Source organism: Dermochelys coriacea, chromosome 12 (assembly GCF_009764565.3).
Source record: "Dermochelys coriacea isolate rDerCor1 chromosome 12, rDerCor1.pri.v4, whole genome shotgun sequence".
NCBI classification, from domain to species: domain Eukaryota; kingdom Metazoa; phylum Chordata; order Testudines; family Dermochelyidae; genus Dermochelys; species Dermochelys coriacea.
The window spans coordinates 15,156,493-15,172,921 of NC_050079.1; the positions used below are offsets into that span (position 1 = coordinate 15,156,493).

The 16,429-nt window shown below is 38.8% G+C and overlaps 1 long non-coding RNA gene across 3 annotated transcripts in view; it reads left to right on the forward strand.

Annotated features, from left to right (window-relative positions):
- Positions 1-16,429, forward strand: part of LOC119841303 — a 338,866-nt gene that overhangs the window by 125,078 nt on the left and 197,359 nt on the right. For all 3 annotated transcript variants that reach the window (XR_006275069.1, XR_006275070.1, XR_006275068.1), the window contains exon 3: positions 15,003-15,041. This is a non-coding gene — a long non-coding RNA (uncharacterized LOC119841303). The remainder of the gene's footprint in view (positions 1-15,002; positions 15,042-16,429) is intronic.

The window sequence follows — 16,429 nt, forward strand, 5'->3', positions numbered from 1 at the left end:
AAAAAAAAAGTAAAAAGAAGGTGGTCCAAGGGTCAGTTGGATGGCAAAGCTTTGAATTCAGTTTAGAAATTTCATACCTCTCTGTATGAATGGATTAGTGGGGCAGCCTGAATATATTTATATAGTTATAGGCAAAAGTAAATAAGCAACAGGGACAATTGATTCCTTTTTTCCTTGCTCATGAGTGACACATTGTGGGACTGCTATTTCAAAATATCTTCTTTGCTGCATTGCGTTGCGTTTGTGGCAATAGGCGGCCTGACATTTGTTTTTTTTCCTATAAATGAACATAGAAATGTGCTTGTTTGTTTAAATTCTTAAATTTCATAAGTATGGTCTGAGTGAGCTGTAGCTCACGAAAGCTTATGCTCAAATAAATTTGTTAGTCTCTAAGGTGCCACAAGTACTCCTTTTCTTTTTGCGAATACAGACTAACACGGCTGCTACGCTGAGGTCTGAGTAGGATTATGCTTAAAACAGTTTGACAATAGGCTACAAATTTATTTTTTCTGCGTCACAAACTACACAGACATAGTGCTTCTCCATTAGGAGTTGCTTGTGTCAGCATATCAAATTTCTGGGAGTGTGACCTACATTAGAAAAAATAAATAAATCTTACCTGCTGTAAATCTGATAAAATTATTGAAATTTAACTAAGATAATTCTTGATATTTACTGTTTCTTAGCAGCATTTTGAAACAAATGGCTAGTTTTCATATTGGTCAACAAGGTAACATACCAAAACCAGTACATGATATTACGTATCTCATTTCACTTGTTGTATGCTGCAGATTAGCTCCTCTAACTGTGCTGCATATGCATTAACAAGTGGCATAAAGATGCAGAATGCAGGTTTAAAGGAACTAATTAAATACGAATCCAATGCTCAGCACAAAAATTATTTGAATGTTTCCAAGAAAGCCGAAAATCCCACAGGTTGCTCCAGTTCTACTAAATCCCCTACTCCTCTGAAACCAAGAAAATGAATATTCAATATTTTTCCATTTGAGTCTCTTGACATGCTATTGATTCACTTTATTTTCCCAACAATTTTCTGACAGGTTTCCCAATGTGGATTACTCTTATTCTTTGATATTCATCTTGTGACTGCCTTTGAAAAGCATGTCAAAATTAGAGCTTTAGCAAAGTGTTCAGTGGAGTTCCAAACTCTGGTGCAAAGGCCCTCAGAGCTGGTGACTTCACGATTGCCCGAATATGGTCCATAGTTCAGAATATAACTATGAAGAACATTTTTTCCTACACCCAATGCACTTTACACTAAATGAAACATGAAAATTCTGAACAAGTGGGAAATGCAGCCTACTTCATGGGTGGGAAGCAACAATGCTGAGAGAAGAGTTTGACTTTTGAAATGAGACCATTTAATCATGATCTCATAGTGTGTGTGTGAGAGTGAGAGAGAGAGAGAGAGCGATCAAGAGTTGACTAATCTGTGCAAGAAAAAGTAGTGATGGGGAGGACCTGTGTGTAACATATAAGCATGAACACTAATACTTTTGAGTATGCGTTTTGTATCACCAGGCAAAAAGAAGAGAGGGAAAGAGAGGTAATATAACTCTTTTTTCAAGGGATGAGAGTATTATCAACAGTGAATGCAAGTGGTAAATAATGTAAACATCTAAGAGCAAAACATTACAGCAGAGCCAATTACTGTAGATGCCCTTTCTTTTGAATTCTAGCTCTGCTTATAGGTATTCCATAAGGAGAATCTTGGTGCAGATGGCTATTTCTTCGAATGTATACACTGTTCAAAGCTTATTCATATTTTTCTACCTTTGCAGCTTAGACACAAACACTTCTGTGTGAATATTCAGTATTTGCTATTCAAGCCGTTTTGGTTAGTTGAGATTGGCCTGCTGTCACAAGGCACTGTTTGTTTGCCTGATTGGATGAGTGTGCAAACAGTGCAGATATAAATGAGATGTCTGAATTGAAAATTTGATTTCCACTTATACTAGTTAATGTGAATTTGAAATTCACTTTCAGCAGGTACAAATGACAGTAGTAAAACCTGACCTCTCAAACGTTAGTGGAAAGGTGAGATATTAGGGATCTGAGCAAGTTGAAGCAAACTTATTAGAATCTGGACCCAGCAAGGCAATAAGTATGTGTTTAACCTCCAGCACGTTAATCATCCCATTGAACTCAGTGGGAGTACTAATGAGCTTAAAGTTACATATGTAGTGATGTATATGCTTAAGTTATCAGGGCCAGAGGGCTCAGCACCTTGTAGGATTAAGCCCTTAGGGTAGGTGTACACTGCAATTCAAAACCCGCAGCTGGCCTGGGCCAGCTGACTCAGGCCTGGCCGAAGGGACTGTTTAGATGTTGGGGCTTGGGTTGGGGCCGGGACTCTAGGATCCTACAAGGTGGAAGGATCCGAGCCCGAATGTCTACACTGAAATTAAACAGCTTCTTAGCCTGAGCCCCTGGAGTCAGAATCAGCTGGCACGGGCCAGCTGCTGATGTCTAATTGCAGTGTAACCCAACATTCAGGATGGCACCAACAAAGGTCCTGAGAATTTCAAAGCAGTTTTTGCTACATCCTGAGTCTTGGACTAAAATGCTGATGTTAGGTATCTCTGTCAGCACCATGACTTCCAAAAGCCTCTGAAGTTTTTACCCTGACAAGGTTTGTGAACATGGAGAAATCATTTTTTAATAATCACTTATGTTTCTAGGCAGCTCCCCCAAGTTGAGACCAAAGTCCCTAGAACAAATTGTTTTTTCATAGGTATTTTTGTTTTATTTTAAGGAAACCTTCCCTATCTTAAGGGGACATCACCTTCCTTTTATTGCTTATTAAACCTTATTCTTTCATCTTTTAATATGTGAAACCCATTAAGTGAATGGACATATCAGTTCAATATAAGGCTTATATTGAACTGATATGTCCATTCACTTAATGGGTTTCACATATTAAATGATGAAAGAATAAGGTTTAACCGACCAAAGATAGTGGAAGGTGTGTTTGTTTGTTTTTTAGTTTGTTTCTTAAGGCATGGAATTAAACTCTTTTAATGACTTTGTTTTTCACAGTAATGAATGTGCGGAATTGCAGACTGGACTGATCTGTGTGAGGTCAACAATTTCCCACTACTTGCCTCAGTGGTGATTGGGTTTTCAATGCACCGTAATTATTCTACTATAGATGGAGTATTGTACAGTGTTCGCATTAATCAAAATGGATTTACTGAGGGATTTAAAAATAGTTACTGTCTGAGCCTTGTGATTAAACCTTCAGCAGAAAACACATATGGCTGTGCAACATACAGGTTGGTTTGAGGTTTTTTGTTTTTGTTTTTCCTTCCTACAGTCATCTCAGGAGTAGCCCAGTTTGGAAAAGAAAAATCCCAACCTCCTGGAGAATTTTTACCCATTTCTACAATTAAATTTGAACATTTCCACATATCATTTCATTTCCATATTCTGGCCAAGACTGGAAATACCATAAGAACCCTTTCTTGAGATTTCTAGCTGAATTATGCAGATTCCAGGTGTGTGGATAATTTAGATGTCTAACCAGAACCCAAACATCCACCTCCAATAGTCATTGTAGATTTCACTTGAAATACATAGTGTATCATGATAAAGATTCATAGATGCTGTTAAGGTACTCAGATGCTGTGATGATGAAAACCTAGCAATGTTTGCTCCCTTTAACGTTCTAATTTATGAGATATTCTAAACCAAACAGTGAATATTTCTGCTGTAAATACACAGTCTTTCATTTAGAAAATACACTGTTAATTAGGATTTATGTTACATTTGAAGTTAAAGCACCAATTGTTGATGGGTGTTTTGTAATTCCACTTTCAGAGTTTGTAGACTAGCCAATTTAAAAACAAATTAACAAAGGAGACTATTTTGGAAACTGTCTTAAAGAACCTTAAAATGTTCACCCCCAAAAGAGGAATGTAAATACAACATTATGGTTGCTCCTCAGATGGCAGGTTCTACTTCTGATTCATGATTGGTTACCTGAAACAATGTGAGTTCCATACACTGAGAATTAGGTGATGCACTTTAATTCTGGCTTATATGTGAAGGATAACATACTTGAGAATTGAAGGTCATGGGCCATTTAGTTTAGTTCCATAAGAGTCTAGATCAGGAGACATCCACCAATAGCAACTATAATTTTGAAGGAGAAATTATGGGAAGCGCAGGGGAAATTCAGGGCTATCCTTGCCTTGGGTCCCCTTGTCAACTTGTTAGTTTGCAATATTATTTGCAAATTTTTGTAAAAAGATTCTCCTCCCCGTTACTGTGGGGAAACCCCCGCATAAACAATAGGGGAACTGATTGTTTATTTTGGAGAACTAGTAAAACAGCATATGCACAAAGTGCTGTCAAATGCATATAGTAAATAAAGTGAAAAACAGAGAAGAATATATTCTCCAGTCTTCATCCCATTCTAACAATTGTGTACACTCAGCCAGGAAGTGAAAGCATACGATATCACTGTGATATAGCCAGTAAAAGCAACTTGAATTTCGTCTATCAAATACAATATATTCCTTGCAAACAGGCTACAAAGAACTATTTGCAGAAATACATTTTTAAGAAATAGCTAATAATGAATGAATTTGAGAGTCAGGATCTAATTGTGGATGCTTCACTATCAGAAAAGGAATTCACAGTTCCACATATTACTTTCACATCACTGATATTAGGACTCCATTCTGACATTGACTTATACATGAGCAAGGAGCACAGAAAACTCTTGCTCCCATCTATGCCAAATTTGACAACATCCTGTCGTGAGTAGGATGGAAGGGGCAGTGAATTAGCTCCACAGTAGCTTGGCATCAGGACCCATTGAGCTACAGAATGTGGTGGGAGCTTGTGCAAATAAACAGCCCCATTTCCTTCCTGGGTTACTGGTGTTCAGCGTACTGTAGCACTGATGATGGTACATCCTACTAACTAATCCCTGTGGAGATGCCAGGAGGCAAAAAAGGTTATTGTGACACACCATGGAACCCTGCAGATGGGGTGGGGATGGCATATACATGTGATTGGAATTGCTGCGTTCTCTCCCTTCAGCCTAATGCCCAGAGTTTTGGGATTTGCAGCTGATGCGTGATAATACCATTTGACCCATATATGCCCTGAAGGTTTTCCACTGCCACTTGTACATCATCTAGGAGACTCTCTGTATGTGTAGAATCGGTTTGGATCATTTACTTGTGTCTAGGAGTACTTGTGGCACCTTAGAGACTAACAAATTTATTAGAGCATAAGCTTTCGTGAGCTACAGCTCACTTCGTCGGATGCATTTGGTGGAAAAAACAGAGGAGACAGATTTCCACTCTATACGGCTAAATTCAGTGCCTTGCATAATCACAGGTTTCAGAGTAGCAGCCTGTGATTATGCAAGGCACTGAATTTAGCCGTATAGAGTGGAAATCTGTCTCCTCTGTTTTTTCCACCAAATGCATCCGACGAAGTGAGCTGTAGCTCACGAAAGCTTATGCTCTAATAAATTTGTTAGTCTCTAAGGTGCCACAAGTACTCCTTTTCTTTTTGCGAATACAGACTAACACGGCTGCTACTCTGAAACCTGTTACTTGTGTCTGTGTCTGAACTTGGAGCTTATAGCAAAACAAAACCCTGAATGCCTTTTTCATCTGTTATCTACCAAAGGCCAAATCCTCTGGCACAAACTAAAGATGCTGCAAGGCTCTGAATTCAGTAGGTTCTGCATATGATTGTCAGGATGGAGGGAGCTGTCCTGTATGGAGTTTCCAAAAATAGGCAGATTCATTGGACTCCATCCCGCACGCATGTGTGTGCGTGAACCAACAACAGCAACAGCTGCAATAAAGGCTCTGGAGTAGTGTGATGCTGCAGCCCAGTGCACCTCCTCTGCTCACATCTCTCTCACTTGAACAATGCGCTCGAGAGAGGATTTGGGCATGCTTGTCCTCACTAGGAAAAAAGGTGTTTAATATTTTAGTTAAAACCCTAGTGTATACAGGGCAGTTTGTATGTTAGTGTGTTAAATGTGGCACCTTAGAGACTAACACATTTATTAGAGCATAAGCTTTCGTGAGCTACAGCTCACTTCATCGGATGCATCCGATGAAGTGAGCTGTAGCTCACGAAAGCTTATGCTCTAATAAATGTGTTAGTCTCTAAGGTGCCACAAGTACTCCTTTTCTTTTTGCGAATACAGACTAACACGGCTGCTACTCTGAAACCTGTGTTAAATGGTAACCCTAACTGGGAGAGCCTATGGCTTATCTGAGCCAGTAACATTTGTTCAGACTACAACATGCCCTTGTCTACACTATGATTTTGACACGTTTCCTAGTGTAGTTATGTCCATAGAGTATGTGACAAAACACACCCTCTTCCCCCTTGTTTTCACTTGCTGTTATGTTCCTTAACAAGACTGACAGAGGTGAAGGTTACAACTGTCATCTAGAACTGTGCCATAACACAGAGGTTGCAGTCTGTAATTTTCTCACACTCACTATATTCATAGTCTCCTAATTTCCTCCCTTACTAGATTTACAAATTTCTCTAAGTGTACAGTGTTTACTAATGTGTATGCCCAGATGGAAATCCTTTCAAACACATACCTGCGTATCTATCGTCCGATTTCTTAGCTTCCTATTAAGGTCACGTGAAAGTGGTCAAAGTTAATGAGATAATTAATTTAGCACAAGATTCATAGATTGTTCTTTTGCAATTGACTCAACCAGTAGCACATTTGTACCTTTCAGAGGTCATTATACTCATTATTTATTCAAGAGCTATTCACAATAAGTCAAAAAGAAAAGGAGTACTTGTGGCACCTTAGAGACTAACAAATTTATTAGAGCATAAGCTTTCGTGAGCTATAGCTCACTTCATCGGATGCATTTGGTGGAAAAAACAGAGGAGAGATTTATATACACACACACACACAGAGAACATGAAACAATGGGTTTATCATACACACTGTAAGGAGAGTGATCACTTAAGATAAGCCATCACCAGCAGCAGGGGGGGGAAAGGAGGAAAACCTTTCATGGTGACAAGCAAGGTAGGCTAATTCCAGCAGTTAGCTTCCTATTAAGGTCACGTGAAAGTGGTCAAGGTTAAATGTGAACTAAATGTGAACCTGGGGTATTCTATCTGCTACCCAAGATCCATAAACCTGGAAATCCTGGACGCCCCATCATCTCAGGCATTGGCACCCTGACAGCAGGATTGTCTGGCTATGTAGACTCCCTCCTCAGGCCCTTCGTTACCAGCAGTCCCAGCTATCTTCGAGACACCACTGACTTCCTGAGGAAACTACAGTCCATTGGTGATCTTCCTAAAAACACCATCCTGGCCACTATGGATGTAGAAGCCCTCTACACCAACATTCCACACAAAGATGGACTACAAGCCGTCAGGAACAGTATCCCCGATACTGTCACGGCTAACCTGGTGGATGAACTTTGTGACTTTGTCCTGACCCATAACTATTTCACATTTGGTGACAATGTATACCTTCAAATCAGCGGCACTGCGATGGGTACCCGCATGGCCCCACAGTATGCCAACATTTTTATGGCTGACTTAGAACAACGCTTCCTCAGCTCTCGTCCCCTAATGCCCCTACTCTACTTGCGCTACATTGATGACATCTTCATCATCTGGACCCATGGAAAAGAAGCTCTTGAGGAATTCCACCATGATTTCAACAATTTCCATCCCACCATCAACCTCAGCCTGGACCAGTCCACACAAGAGATCCACTTCCTGGACACTACGGTGCTAATAAGCGATGGTCACATAAACACCACCCTATATCGGAAACCTACTGACCGCTATTCCTACCTACATGCCTCTAGCTTTCATCCAGATCATACCACTCGATCCATTGTTTACAGCCAAGCGCTACGATATAACCGCATTTGCTCCAACCCCTCAGACAAACACCTACAAGATCTCTATCATGCATTCCTACAACTACAATACCCACCTGCTGAAGTGAAGAAACAGATTGACAGAGCCAGAAGAGTACCCAGAAGTCACCTACTACAGGACAGGCCCAACAAAGAAAACAACAGAACGCCACTAGCCATCACCTTCAGCCCCCAACTAAAACCTCTCCAACGCATCATCAAGGATCTACAACCTATCCTGAAGGACGACCCATCACTCTCACAGATCTTGGGAGACAGACCAGTCCTTGCTTACAGACAGCCCCCCAATCTGAAGCAAATACTCACCAGCAACCACACACCACATAACAGAACCACTAACCCAGGAACCTATCCTTGCAACAAAGCCCGTTGCCAACTCTGTCCACATATCTATTCAGGGGATACTATCATTGGGCCTAATCACATCAGCCACACTATCAGAGGCTCGTTCACCTGCGCATCTACCAATGTGATATATGCCATCATGTGCCAGCAATGCCCCTCTGCCATGTACATTGGCCAAACTGGACAGTCTCTACGTAAAAGAATGAATGGACATAAATCAGACGTCAAGAATTATAACATTCAAAAACCAGTTGGAGAACACTTCAGTCTCTCTGGTCACTCGATCACAGACCTAAGAGTGGCTATACTTCAACAAAAAAGCTTCAAAAACAGACTCCAACGAGAGACTGCTGAATTGGAATTAATTTGCAAACTGGATACAATTAACTTAGGCTTGAATAGAGACTGGGAATGGATGAGTCATTACACAAAGTAAAACTATTTCTCCATGGTATTTCTCCCTCCCACCCCACCCCCCACTGTTCCTCTGATATTCTTGTTAACTGCTGGAATTAGCCTACCTTGCTTGTCACCATGAAAGGTTTTCCTCCTTTCCCCCCCCCCTGCTGCTGGTGATGGCTTATCTTAAGTGATCACTCTCCTTACAGTGTGTATGATAAACCCATTGTTTCATGTTCTCTGTGTGTGTGTATATAAATCTCTCCTCTGTTTTTTCCACCAAATGCATCCGATGAAGTGAGCTGTAGCTCACGAAAGCTTATGCTCAAATAAATTTGTTAGTCTCTAAGGTGCCACAAGTACTCCTTTTCTTTTTGCGAATACAGACTAACACGGCTGCTACTCTGAAACTCACAATAAGTCAGTAATTTTGTGTGCTAATCTAAAAATAGGCAAGAACATTTTAAAAAAATTTCCTTAAGGCTAGCCATGCTATTCTCACTCTACGGTGCCTCTTGCTGTATATGCTATCAGAATCCTCATTTATATTAGGGGAAAATGTTTTTAAAAGACAAACTCTTCATAACCTGTGATCCTTCAGAAAACCAATGGACATACATCATCATTTGGATTCAACGTAATATGAATGGAACTATTATGGCTCTTATTTTTATGGTGTAGGATTTCTTCAGAGTTTTGACAAAGATGACCTTATGCTAGGGTAAAGCTAAAAGAGGGAGAGAATGAATGCTTTGAGGTACTACTACTTCAAATGGTTGTATCTTGTAATACATCTATTCTAAAAGTCTCATTTAGGCCCTGTTTGAGTAAGGTACTTTTAAGCACTTAACTCACTGTAAGCATATGAGTAGTTGCATTGATTTCAGTGTGCCTGCTAACGAGTTTAAAATTAGGTAAGTGTTCATATAAAATTGCTGAGTTGGAGCCATAGTTACCGTTGTGGAGGAAAGTTGTACTATTATGGGATGCTGAAAATATGGCGTTCAAACAATTGGATACATTTCATGAAAGTAGCATAAGAATTTAAGGCATTAGAAGTTTCTGAACAAAGCTCTGCTGTCATTGTGCAACCTGAGTGAATCCCAATAGGACTGGCATGCATTACAGAGTACAGAATTTGGTCCATAGTATTCTGCTGTGCAACAAAACTGCCAAATTGAGATTACTGCTCTAGATTTTCATGCATATTTATTTTTTCATGCATAAAAAACAGCCATTTTTTTCAAGCTGAAAAATTTTACTTTATGATGAAGGGAAAAAGAATGTAAAGTGCCCAGAAGAAGACATAGTGTGGGTCTCCTCTGTAATCGTCTGCATGAAGCCCATGGTGCAAAATGGCAGCTACTCTTACAGACAGGTTACTCAGAAATGGAAGAGTGCAGAAGAGCTACAAACATCACAGTAAGGGATTACAAAATTGGAAACAGCCTGTTAAATTAATTGTGCCTGGCTGTCCTGCTGCAGTCCACAAAACTATGTAAATAGTGCAAATTATAGAGCTTGGCTCTGAGATAGGCCAACCTATTCAGCAGCAGGGTGACTGTCCTTCTGAAAATCATGTTTTTGTACAAATGTAACTCTGGGCCAATATTGCTCTATGGCAGGAAGAAGCACATACTAATAAACTCTTTCCTATTTAACTCAGGGTGTTATTTCAAGTGGTGTTTGGTTTTTTTTTTGTTTTGTTTATGCTAGTCATCGATCCTGGATTAATACAATGCAACAGTGATACATATGGTCTAAAATGGAACAACTTAAGGTTATTTGATCTAGACTTTGGTGAAGACATTGCTCTTATCAATGAAGAAGTCAACGGACTACAAAAATGCACAAACAAGTAAAAGAAGTAATGGAGAAGATGGTTTGAGATACAATGCAAAGAAATGTAAAGTCATGTTAATGGACTGTAGGGACAGAAATCAAAATTGAAGAAGAGAAACTGGAGAAGGTGGACAGTTTTACGTATCTTGGAAGTACCATCAACCAACCTGGTACTAGTTCCGAGGAAATAAGAAGAATCAGGAAGGCAAACGGTGCATTTGGAAGACTCAAAAACATCTCCCTCAAGACAAAACTGAACGTGTGCAAAGCAATTGTTGTTGCCATCACAACATATATCAGTGAGACATGGCAACTTGCCAAGAAAGATACGCAAAAGTTGGATGCATTTCATCACAAATGTCTGAGCAGAATATTGGGAATAACATATAGAGATAGGAAGACGAATGAAGAAGTCAGAAAAATTACTGGGCAAGGCTCCATCTCACAAATAATCTACAAAAGAGGACATCAATGGCTGGGACATGTGCTGAGAATGGAAAAAAAATGCTTACCAAATACCGCCCTTGAATGGAAGCCAGAAAACGCAAGAAGAATGTGAGAGAGACTGGGACTAACATGGAAACGGACAGTTCTGAATGACATCAAGTACCTCAACATGAAATGGGCAGATTTAGAGAGAAGGGCACGTGACAGGGAAGGATGGCAAATGTGAGTACCCCAATGTGCAGCAAAGCACAGGATGGACTAAGGTCTAAGGTAAGGTTATTTCAAGTCTTGCTCAGTCTTGGCCTAGCTTTTTTCCCCACTGACATCAGTGGGAGTTTTACCATTGGTTTTGGTGGGACCAATGGTTAAACATCCGTTGCATACAGTGGGGGCAGAATTAGGCCAAGGCTGAATGCTTTTGAAAATCCCATCCCAAGGGATGTTTAATCTATCATTGGCCTGCTTGGGATTTATGGCTGGTGAAGTTACTTCATCCTTAGATTTAAAGTAACTGTTTTCACTTGGAGTAGAGGGAAAAAGCTCAAGTGGAAGTTTTCACAATTTTGGCAATTATAGACAACATTTCAAATTTGGATTTAAAAAGTGGTAAATTTTCATAAAAATCTCTTCCTATTTTTTCACTAACTGTACTTATTGTTTGGAGAAATTTGTTTTTATTATATTACTCATTCTTGCAGGGCAGATTTTTTTTTTTTACACTCACCATAGAGAGCAGAATATATTGAATATTTTCCTTTGTCTGTATCCGGTAACACTGGACCATGCTTTTTTTTAATGGCATCAACTACAGCCTTGGAATCTGCATTAATTATTGCGTTTGAACATTATATGCAAATCTAGGTACTGGCTCCTTAACTTTATCTGATTTACATGCAGAGCATACTTGCATGATGTGGACCTGTTGTTATAGGCAAACACCACAACTATGCACAGAAGTGGTTATATTTACAGATATCGCTTTTTCAAAATTCAGCCTTAAGAAAGGTAAAAATTATTTGTGTTTTCTTGATTGACACCTGCAGCAAGAACTGTGAATGGATGTAACGTATTACGGGATGTCTTCTTTAAGCATAAGAGCTCATTTCTATATATGGTTGGTTTAAAGTTTGTGGAGTTAATTTTTATACTAGTATTTTGATTCTTTCTGGAAAATGATGTTCAGTATCTAATAAATGGGTTTATCTTCTTTCTTATATACAGACCTGCAACAATTCCTTGTTTTTTTAAATAATCCTGATTTCTTAATGGGTTTGACTGTAATGGTATTTAATGAAAGTGAAGCTTTTTCAAAACTTGTTATAGCTTGTCAAGAGGTTTTTTTTTTTTTTTTTTTTAGTTTTATGTTGTATTTAGAGAGCACTGTTAGCATTCATGGTACCTTACAAACATGTATAGTTCCTGCCCCACAGAACTTACAGTGGAAAGATCTGACCCAAAGTGCAAGTCAGTAGAAAGACAGTATCCCTAATTACCTGAAGCGTGATTATTTTTAACTCTATCTATTCTTAACAACTGAGTTGGTTTAATACTGTAGCAAAAATGTCAGAACAAAAGTTTACACAATCAGAGTTCAGCATGCACAGAGCTTGTAGTACTTGGCGCTGGGGTTAGGAATAGACCGTCAGACATCTCTTGTTGTTGTCACGACATCTGTCAATGTTCCGTTTTATATTAAATCTCAATGATTCCTTCAATTTGTGTGTTATCCCTCTAGAATCTTTGAGAGGGGTTAAAATAATAAGCCATTTGTAGTGGCACCATGCATTGGTCCTGTACAGATACCGGGACAATGCACATTTCCCCTCCTGTATTGCAGCGAGATATCTGTGAATGATATGCCTTACCGTGAGATATCACTTCTGGTTACCTTTTGTTTCTTCTGTAAAACAGTGAGTTCTGTTGACTGCATACTGACGCACCGTAGCGTACAAACTTTCTTGCCACATCACACTGTCTGAGGAAACTACATGTCACCACAGTGACAAATAAAATTATACTTAATAAGTACCAACCACCAAGAGTCACTAAAGTTAAAAGGAAAGAGACAGTTATACTATAATTTGAAATAGAATTAAACCTCACCGAATTAAACTTGGTAGAAATATTGACATAGCAGAGATGATCTTAAACTCAAGTCCTTCCTTGTTGTTGCATATCTTGGGGCACGATCATGCCACCAATGGCAAAACTCCCATTAGAGGTGCAGGATCAATCCCTTTATATGACATTTTTCTTACTACCTGCTTTACTCTTTTCCTATTCACACAATCAATGCACTAATCAAGATCACTCCATCTAATTACATACATATGTATATGGTACACGCTAGATAATGCGTAATGCTTCTGGTACATAGAACTTTACAGACTGTAGCTAAACCTCATAGTGAGGTAGGTAGATAGGAAAGAAGGACTGATCCACAATTTTACAAATAGGGAAACAGAGACGCAGAGGCTAATGGCCAGATTGTGTTCTTTGTAGTTATACCTATTTAAAAATGGAGTAATACTGTTCATTTCATTAGAGCCACTTCAGAGATGGTGGGGGGAGTGTGTGTGTGTGTGTGTGTGTGTGTGTGTGTATGTACAAATGAGAGTAAAAGTTGACCCTAAATGACTTGTACTAGGCTGCACAGCCCAGGTCTCCTGCCTCTTAGTGCTGTGCTCTGAGGGCCTGACTCAGTTCCCATTGAAGTCAGTGGGAGGTTTTCTCTTTACTTCCGTGGGCTCTGGATCAGGTCCTAGTCACGTGCTTTCCTGGGAAGATCAGCAGTAGGATTTTTAAGGAAGAAGTCTGCCAGTTATGTCCAAGAGGTAACTCTGCTAACGTTGGTCAACTGTGCCTTGCTAATATTTCCCAGAATACTTTGCACTCTTCCTTAGTTGCTTTGCATCTCCAAGCTGGCACAAAGGGAATCGTAATCAAAAGCCCACCTTGGGTACTAAATGTGTGACATTTTCAGTATGCGCTTGCACCAGCAAAGGCCTCTACATACCTTATGAAACAGGCATCGAGTCAACAAAATAATTTACAGGGACAAGTGTAACTAGAATTTGCGTTTCCAGTCTATAGAGTTCTGCTACTATGAGCTGGTTCACTCAGCTGTAAGACAGAACAAAGACTTAGGACCCAATTCTGCAGCTTTAGTCATACTGAGTAGCACTTATTCATGCAAGCAATCGTACTGATGTTACAGAATTTGGCCCTTAATTTTTACCACAAATCTGCTTCTGCTGCTGGCATACACACACACACAGACACACACACAGATATATAAAGCTCAGCTATTTGGGGACTGGAAAAGTGCTTTTTTTGTTCGTGTGGGTATGGAAATTGCATAGTTTTTCCTTTTAAATATTCTTTTTTTGTTATGAATCAGCAAACAAAATACACTTTTTAACACCTAAAAGTGGAAGTGGATATCAATGTCTCCTGAAATAGCACTAATAAAGAGAATTAAGATTTCTATTTAAACAGCTACTGAAAACCAACCATTCAGATATCTCTGAAGGCGTTTTTGAGGCTGTCTTAGCTACTATGGCCCTCTAATGGTACTACTGAAAATATTGCTTGCTTACTTGCTCCATTTGTGTGTATGAAGTCTTGACAAAATGAAAATGAATTCTTTGTCATTTTTGTTTATTTTTATTTTTTTCTTTACTTTTTACGCCCATGTGAAACAAGTAGAAACATAAAATAACTTTGCCCTTTTACTTGAGAAATGCTATTTTCAGTGACGATTAAGTTAAGACACAACTACTTGTTATATTTGGTTACTCATTGAACCCTTGGTTGACCCAAAAAACCTACCACACCCATAAAGGTACATGCAGACTAGAGCAAGAATGTAATGTTTGAGAGACAGTTTAAAAGCAGATCTTCTGTGGACCATAAAGAAGGAAACTTGTCGTCTTTATTTCTTTGAATAAGGCCTTCGTGCTGAGATTACATCTTTACGTGTTTTTCAAATGTCATTTCACATACACCTTGCAATTCTCTCTCTCTCTTTTTATATAGTGAATCTGTGCAGAGTCTTAGAAACCTTGGTGAACTGAGGTGAGTAGAATGCCTTCCTTTTGTATTTTGGATAGATTTGAGAATCACTGATTTTGGTTTCGTGACCATGTAGTCTCCAAAGCCATTGTTCAAGCCAGCAGATGGTGCTGTGCCGCATGTTATGAGTCTACATATCAAACAGAATATTATTGAACCAGAAAGCTGCTAAAAGTTTCTAGTGCAATGCCTGAGCTGAAACAAATGTTTGTTGAATTAAGTAGCGATTTCCTTGAGTCTGGGAGACTATTTTACTGGCTATGTTTTCAGTCTTTAGATGTTAACACATGCCATATATCGCTTTTTCTTTTGGAATAAGGGGTACCCACCTACACTTAAACCAACTGTAACTGTTCATGTCACTTAGTAAAGGTTTGAATTTTCTGATAGAATAACTCATAAAACTTTCATATTAAAAGCTAAAATGGTTTAGAAGACAAAGAAATGCTGAGAACTGTAAGTAAAAACAGCAGCTAAGCTTTTACTTAAGAAATACAAAGGAGGGAGTAATTTTTCTGTTAACATCCCTAGCTGTGTGAATATCACAAAACAGTTAAAATAGCCAGTTGTATAGTGTGTATTAACCAAGGGGTAAAGACGGTAAATTGACTAATCTGATGACCTCTAGATACATCTTTAAGTGAAATACTGTGTTAGAGAAATGAAATGACTTGCATTCATGGTTAGTTTGTGGTATTTTTGTATATTGCCCTGTGCCTCAGCTTTTTTAACAAAAGGGTGAAGCAAAAATTCTGATGCAAGAATTAAATGTGGAGCCCTTGAATTGTAAATAAAATTGTTCCAAGATTTCAATTTTGCTGTGATAGTCAGTGACAAGTACAACATTTTTAATGCATGCAATAAGATTAGTCTTCCCAAAGTAAACAAGCAGTAGTCTGTATGCATCTCTAGCAACTGGTTAGGCTTATATATATGCAGCTTTGTTTCTGATAATGGATTCAAGTTCAACATAAATAAAAACAGTGTACATTAAATAGACCCATGGAGGATAAATATCTAATTGCCATAATCTGCAGCTAGAACTGAATGAATGTAAACATGCTAACTATGGAATACAATTCTTCAGAACACAGATAGGCTAGCTGGATGATGATTATTAGCTAAGTATCTATATTTGTGTTTTGTTTGTAAATATTTTCCTCTCCAAAGGTGGAAATGATCATTTTTAGGAGGCTTTTTCTAATTCACTAAAGTGGATGTAGCTTTTAACATAAGATGAATTTTAAGTTGTACAGGAGGTTTTGCAGCACTGCATTGAAGCACATCTTGCAAAATAATGGCCATTTCTCAGCAAAAAAAAATGATTGTTATACCATTGAAATTTGTTTCAATATTCAGATATGAAATCTATTTTTGAAATCATATTACAT